The sequence below is a fragment of the Pseudonaja textilis genome, chromosome Z, assembly GCF_049901715.1.
Source record: "Pseudonaja textilis isolate UNSWEBS1 chromosome Z, rPseTex1.2, whole genome shotgun sequence".
Taxonomy (NCBI): Eukaryota; Metazoa; Chordata; class Lepidosauria; order Squamata; family Elapidae; genus Pseudonaja; species Pseudonaja textilis.
Genome location: NC_142008.1, coordinates 1,611,849 through 1,620,034, shown reverse-complemented (window position 1 = coordinate 1,620,034; position 8,186 = coordinate 1,611,849).

Below are 8,186 nucleotides of genomic sequence, written 5' to 3'. Positions count from 1 at the left end.
TTATGTTACTTTGTATCATTATTTTATTTAACTTTGCTTAATATTTTACTTTATTTCAATACAGCTTTTTTACTTATGTTATTTTATTATTTTACTTATTAAGTAAAGTAAAATAATAAAATAAGGTAAGTAAAAAAGCTGTATAAAGTAAAATAATACTTTATCTTACCTGCTTTATCTTACTTTATTTTATTTCCTTATACTTTATTTTACTTTATTATTTTATTTTACTTTGCTTAATTACTTTATCAGACTTTATTTTTCTTTCTTTTACTTCTTTTACCTTATTTTATTATTTCAATTTACTTAATTACCGGTATTTTATCTTATTTTATTTGCTTACTTTACTTTATCTCATCTAATTCTATTTTTTTTACTATAGTTAGTTACTTTATCTCTATTTTATTTTATTCACTTTAACTTATTTATTATATTTTACTTAATTGCTTTATTTTACTTTTCTTATACCTTATTTTACTTTACTCATTTACATAATTGTATTTTATTTTACGTAATTCGCATTATTTTATTATTTTATTTTACATACTTTGCCGTGCTTTATTTCAATTTCCTCTGCTTGATTTTTCAAAAAATTAAATAAAACTCAGCAAGAATCGCATCAACCGGTTCTGTTAGCTTAGTGCAGGTGACCAAACAAACCATGTTCCCAATTTACCAACCCCCACTCAACCCCCCCTAAATAACCCTCTAACCGAGCTTAACCTTAGCCAAACCTCACATGCAGAGTTACTAACAGTTCTCCCGTTGTGTGTTCTGCAACGACAACCACACCAGGGTGCAAAAGTGTCTCTATCTTTTCCACACCAAGCGTGACTGAAATGAAACGCCTCCGGCCAACATTCGTGGTTGGAAGGGAAGGTTAAAAGAGGCAACGGTGGAACAACCCAGCCTGGCTAGTCAAAGAAATAATCTACAGGCTGTGTTCAAGTTCTCTATTTGGGGACAGTGACCATCAGACGTCACGTCAACTGGTCTCCGGCCAGTAAGGATTATGGCCAGACCTCCTTTGTCCCAGAAGCAGGTTCAAGGAATGGTGAGAGAAAGACAAACCACGATGGAGCCACCAATTCTGGGAGTTGAAGCCCACCCCTCTTAGAGCATGGCTGGCTGGGGGATTCTGGGAGTGGGAGTCCTCCCCTCTTAAAGCACAGGGGATTCTGGGATATAATCCTGCCCTCTTAGAGCATCCTGGCTGGGGATTCTGGGAGTGGGAGTCCTCCCCTCTTAAAACACAGGGGATTCTGGGATGTAATCCACCCACTTTAAAGCATCCTGGCTGAGGGATTCTGGGAGTGGAAGTCCTCCCCTCTTAAAGCATCCTGGCTGAAGGATTCTGGGAGTTGGAGTCCTCCTCTTAAAGCATCCTGGCTGGGGATTCTGGGAGTGGAAGTCCTCCCCTCTTAAAACATGGCTGGCTGGGGATTCTGGGAATTGGAGTCCTTCCCTCTTAAAGCACAGGGGATTCTGGGATGTAATCCACCCACTTTAAAGCACCCTGGCTGAGGGATTCTGGGAATTGGAGTCCTCCCCTCTTAAAGCACCCTGGCTGAGGGATTCTGGGAGTTGGAGTCCTCCTCTTAAAGCATCCTGGCTGGGGGATTCTGGGAGTGGAAGTCCTCCCCTCTTAAAACATGGCTGGCTGGGGATTCTGGGAGTGGGAGTCCTCCCCTCTTAAAGCACAGGGGATTCTGGGATATAATCCTGCCCTCTTAGAGCATCCTGGCTGGGGGATTCTGGGAGTTGGAGTCCTCCCCTCTTAAAGCATTCTGGTTGGGGTATTCTGGAAGTGGAAGTCCTCCCCTCTTAAAGCACAGGGGATTCTGGGATGTAATCCACCCACTTTAAAGCACCCTGGCTGAGGGATTCTGGGAGTTGGAGTCCACCTATCTTAAAACATGACACCTGTGGACTTCTGGGAGTTGGAGTCCACCCAAACCAGGAAACAGTCTTTCAGGACTTGAGAGAAATGGAGAAATTCCCTTTCCCAGTTGGTGGCTCTCTTGTCTCATTCCACCAAGGGGTCTGCAGACAGGGGTGGGGGTCAAAAGGTCAAGTCTGAAGCCTCTAGTCCACACTGCCTGGTTCTTTCCTTGCAGAAATAATAATAATTTGGTTTAAAGGAAATACGATTTAATTACCGGCATTGAATATTGATCATTACTGCTGGATTCGATTACAGTATTCTTCTCTTCTGCTAATTACATCAGCCTGTCTGGCAATCATTTTAGCTGCATTTCAGTTCAGTTCACGCATACATGAATACGAGTCAAACTGGGGTTTTTATTTCTGGTCCAGAAGCTTTTTACCCGGGAGGAGGGCAAAAAAGTCAAAATTGACGCCGCCACTCTGGGATCGAAGCCTTCTCCCTCGTTCTATTTTTAAAGGGGCAGAGTTTAAGGAGGCATGGGAAACTTTCAACAAGCTGGAATTCAGATAGCCCTCGACTTTCGACTGCAATTGAGTCCAAAATTTCTGTCATTAAGTGAGACATTTCTTAAGTGGATTTTGCCCCATTTTACGGTCTTTCATGCCACCGTTGTTAAGTGAACCCCTGCAGTTGGTAAGTTTCATGCCACATGGTTGTTAAGTGAATACTGTCTTCGCTTGTCAGAAGCGGAACACGTGGACCCCAGGACACTGCAACCGTCGTAAGTACGAGTCCTCTGCCCAGCGGTCAAATTTTGATCATGTGACCACGGAGGTGATGCAGTGTGAGAAAACGGTCCCAAGTGCCTTTTTTTTTCAATGCTGTTGTACCTCCGGTCACTAAACGAACGGTCGTAAGTTGAGGATTAGCTGTGTTTGTGCCCCCCACGCAGATTTTGTGCCTCTGCACCAAAGACACATCGTTGTCAAAGGCCATTTTTTGTATTCACTGGAAAAGTTTTCCCCGTTGCGATATATTTCAACACAATTAATATTTCTGTAAACTGTAATTTCTCTTTTCTCTGGACTCCCACCAAGAAAGGCATCTGTCTGCAATTCTGGGCCATCTGTAAGTCAGACTGGCAGATTGTACACAACACACCCACAACGGGAGTGAGTAATGTTGTGCCTTTATTATTTCTGCAAATGGACTTTATTTCTTATTCCTCAGGCTTGGGGTTGAGTTGGGAAGTGGGGGTCTGCTGTTGGCTACTGGGATTGTCTTTGGGAATGAATTGCATACAAATTAAAGGCAGGTAGTTCTTCGATTTACAATGGTTCGTTTAGTGACAAAGTTACTATGACACTTAAAACTGTGGCTTATGACGTTTCTCGGGAGGAAACATTTTACAGCCTCCCTGCAATGACAACTTCAAAAGCTAAACCCTTGGCAACTGACTTGTATTTATGGGGACCTCATAAACTCGTAATTATGACGACGTGATCCCTTTTTGGGACCTTCCAACGAACAAAGTCCATGGGGGGAAGCCAGATTCGCTTAACAAACATGTGACTAACTTAACGACTGCAGGGATTCACTTGGCGAAAGGTCATAAAGTAGGGCAAAACTCATTTAGCAACCGTCTCCCTTAGCAACAGAAATTTAGGGCTCAGTTGTGGTTATAAACCGAGGACTGACATAATCCATCGGCTAATTAATTAGCTGAAAACCAACCAGGAGCCGCACTGCTACCATTAGCTAATTTTGCCATCAATCTTTTGGGGGTTAGGATATCATTTGAACACAGAACCTTTGCTTCACTGGTCCCTCAGAACAATGTGCCAACACTGCAAAGGGTTAAATCCATAACCCGATTTGGCACATTGTTTATGCGCATACAGATAATCCTAGATTTAGAAGTATAATTGGGGTCAGAATGTCCATCCCTAAGCAAGGCAGTCGCCTAAGAAGCTGTCCCTGATTTTACGCCCTCTTTTGCCATGGTTGAGTGAATCGCCGCAGTTGTTAAGTGAATCATGTGGCCGTTAAGCAAATCCAGGTTCCTCCCATTGACTTGGCTTGTGGGAAGCTAGCAGGGGAGGTCGCAAAAGGGGAACACGTGACCCCAGGACCAGGGGCGGGATTCCAAAATCCCAGCAACTGGTTTGCTGCCCAGTTGCTGGGTGGGCGTGGCCATGCTGGGCGTGGCCTGCTGGAATTTCTGGGAGGGCCGTTTTTTAGCTTTCCCAGAGTCCGGAGGCTTCCCTCGGGCCTCTGGGAGGGTGAAAACTGCCTCCCCCGGGCTCCGGGGGGCCTCTGGAAGCCGGAAGCAGGCCCGTTTCCAAGTTTCCGGGAGGGTCATTTCCCCTCTTCCCAGAGTCTCTGCAAGAACCTGCACTTACCTGCATCGAAATGGGCCACCTGCAGATTCCTGGGAGGGGCAGGAAGGGTGGGCGGGGCCAGCCGGTCGGTTCAAATACTGGTTCAGCAAACCAGATGCAAATTTAATATCCAGTTCGCCCGAACTGGTCCAAATCAGTAGAATCCCACCCCCGCCCAGGAGGCTGCGACCATCATAAATACCTATCAGTTGCCAAGGACACAAATTTTGATCATGTGACCCCTGGGGAATACTGTGATGGTCATAAGTGTGAGGACTGGTCATCAGTCACTTTGGAAGGGAAGGAAGGAAGGAAGGAAGGAAGGAAGGAAGGAAGGAAGGAAGGAAGGAAGGAAGGAAGGAAGGAAAAGTAAAAGAGAGATAAAGGAAGGAAGGAAGGAAGAAAAGGAAGAGAGAGAAGGAAAAGAAAGGAAGGAAGGAAGGAAGGAAGAAGGAAGGAAGGAAGGAAGGAAGGAAGGAAGGAAGGAAGGAAGGAAGGAAGGAAGGAAAAAAGAAAGAAAGAAAGAAAGAAAGAAAGAAAGAAAGAAAGAAAGAAAGAAAGAAAGAAAGAAGACAGATGGAAGGAAGGAAAGAAAGAGGGAGGAAGAAGGAAAAGAAAGAAAGAAAGAAAGAAAGAAAGAAAGAAAGAAAGAAAGAAAGAAAGAAAGGGGAAAGATAGATGGAAGGAAGGAAAGAGAGGAGGAAGAAGGAAAAGAAAGAAAGAAAGAGAGAGAGAGAGAGAGAGAGGAAAGACAGATGGAAGGAAGGAAAGAGAGGGAGGAAGAAAGAAAGAAAGAAAGAAAGAAAGAAAGAAAGAAAGAAAGAAAGAAAGAAAGAAAGAAAGAACAGATGGAAGGAAGGAAAGAAAGAGAGGGAGGAAGAAGGAAAGAAAGAAAGAAGAAAGACAGATGGGAGGAAGGAAAGAGAGGGAGGAAGAATGAAAAGAAAGAAAGAAAGAAAGAAAGAAAGAAAGAAAGAAAGAAAGAAAGAAAGAAAGAGAGAGAGAGAGAGAGAGAGGTGGGGGAAAGACAGATGGAAGGAAGGAAAGAGAAGAAAGAGAAAGAAAGAGAGAGAGAGAGAGGAAAGAAAGAAAAAGGAAGGACAGATGGAAAGAAAGAAAGAAAGAAACCTCACAGTCTGATTTTAAACACATACACACACCCCAATGTGAAGTCTACCAATTGTGGTTAAACGATGGCTTTTAGAGCAGCCTCTCCGTTTATCTTAAAAGTGAGCCGAAAGAAACGTAGCTCCTGGCATTCTCCACATGCGGCAGAATCCCAACCTCTAGCTACCCCAACCACTAAATCCAAGGGCGGAGGATGATGGGCTTTGTAGTGCGGCCGCTGCTAGAGGTCAGCAATTACGCTCCCCGCAGGGAACAGGAGAATTGATCTCACGCTGGGCTTCTGCTGCCCTCTAGTGGCCAAAGGACTCCCGACACTCTTTTATTTTCCTGGAAAGAGGCGGCTGATTTCGATGGTTTCTGACGGAAAATTTAATACAAATTCAGCCAAGATTTTGCTTCGCTTTGGACCCAAAAACTGTCCGAAGGAGAAAAAAAATGGGAATTTAGCACATACCGACAGACACTCCCCATTTCCCCACAAACAAGCATTAATTATACCTTATAATTAAAATATAAACAGGGGAATGTTTATATCTTAATCATAAAATTAGGTTTCCCTGCCTTTCAGTTTTATTAAAAAGAACGAAAGACAGTTGGAGGTAGTCCTCGACTTATGACCATTAACTGAGCCCAAAATTTCTTTCACTAAGCAAGACAGTTGTAAAATGAGCCTTGCCCCGTTTTACGATGTTTCTTGCCCCATGAAGTGAATCCCTACAGTTGTTCACTTAACAACTGGTGCAAAAAGCCTCGTAAAACAAGGGCAAAACTCCTTGCTTAACAACAGAAATTCAGGGCTCGGTTGTGGCCGTACGCCGAGGACTGCCTTTAGTGCCAGGACTCGAACACAGAACTCTCAGGCCAACTGACTAGTCAGGGTGGCAAATTACAAGCCGCACACCAATTGATATATGCAAAAGGTTTATTTTCTTTGCCACAGGCAAGGCCCACACAATGACACACACGGAGGCAGGAGGCTGGCCGCTGCCGCCCGCAGCCCTTCTGTCACGGGGTCCCCAGAGCATGCGGTGACTGCCGCCAGACCCCGTCAGCGGAGCGGGGACCCTCCTAGCCGAGGGAAGAGGGTACCCCAGAGAACAAGACTGAGAGACATCCTGGGCGGGTGAAATAAACTTTTTTGCCGTTCACCCATCGATAGTAACGGCAGGGCCTCCTCGCTCTCAGGATGGGAAAACCTGGATTTTCACCTGGAAAAGAAGAATCACAGAAGAACAGCGTTGGAAGGGGCCTCCGAGGTCATCTAGTCCAGCCCCCGTCCTGCTCAAGCGGCAGATAACAGAATAACAGTGTTGGAAGGGGCCTTGGAGGTCATCTAGTCCAGCCCCCCCATTCAAGCGGCAGATCCTTACAGAAAAGCAGCATTAGAAGGGGCCTCCGAGGTCATCTAGTCCAGCCCCCGTCCTGCTCAAGCGGCAGATAACAGAAGAACAGTGTTGGAAGGGGCCTTGGAGGTCATCTAGTCCAGCCCACCCCCATTCAAGCGGCAGATCCTTACAGAAGAACAGCGTTGGAAGCGGCCTCCGAGGTCATCTAGTCCAGCCCCCGTCCTGCTCACGCGGCAGATCCTTACAGAATAATAGCGTCGGAAGGGGCTTCAGAGGTCATCTAGTCCAACCCCCTGCCCTGATAGGTTGGGAAGAGCCAAGCTCCTATTCTTAGAGACCCCTCCCCACTTTGGAGATAAACTATTGGGGGGGGGGTTACCCCACTAGAGGCTTTTGACCAAGCAATGACAGGCAGTTCTCGACTTACAACACTTAGTGACCGTTTGAAGTTACAGCGGCCCTGAAAAAAATTGACTCACAACCATTTTTCTTACTGATGGACTGTGGCAGCATCAGCAAGATCAACATTCAGGCGCTTGGAATGGACTCATATTTATGACGGTCACTATCAGGATTACGCGATCCCTTTTGTGACCTTCTGGCCAACCACCTCAACAGGGAAGCTGGATTCACTTAACAAACGGTGTTATTCACTTCGCGATTTACTAAACCCCTGGGGCCTGAACGGTCATAAAATGGGTCAAATCTCACTCAACCATTGTCTCGCTTAGCCACGGAAAGTTTGGCCTTGTGGTCGTAAGTCGGAAACCACCTTTGCAGACTGACCAATAAACCCTCCAGCCGGGATTCAGCCTAACGGTTATGCCAGAGCAGATGCTGGCTCTCCGCTAACCAGGTTAAATGCACCACACGAACAAACCACCATTCTCTGCTTGTTCCCACGCCAACTTCCCATCTCCGACCCACTGTCCCCGGTTTGGGGGGGCTGGTAAGAACACACACACACACACACCCCCACACACACAATCCTTCCAGGGCAAAACTCAACCTGGGTCAGGGAAATCACTTCTGAACAGCGAAGCCCCAAAACAGTGGGAAGCATCTCCGGGCTGCGAGATCGAATCCTGCCACCAAGTGGGCTCACCGGCATGGGTGCTCCTGTGGGAAGCTCTGGGTCACCCTCTCCTCCTCGCGAGACCCCAGGCTGGGACGTCCCGGGAGGGGACCAGCCTGGCTCCGCACCAGCAGCACCGCGAGCAGCAGCCACAGGCCCCGCATGGTCCTCGCAGTCAGAAATGCAGCTCCTGAGGGGTGGCGGGAGAGGCCTCTGCCTGGGAAGAGGGAGGAGAAGGAATGAAGGTTCCAGAGACCGTCTGGAGGCCTTCTTTAAAAAGGGGGAAGGAAGTTCACCACTTCCCCGCCCCGCCTTCCGAGATGGAGGTGGGGGCGGGAAGGGGGACACGGGACCCCAGGCAGAAGGTA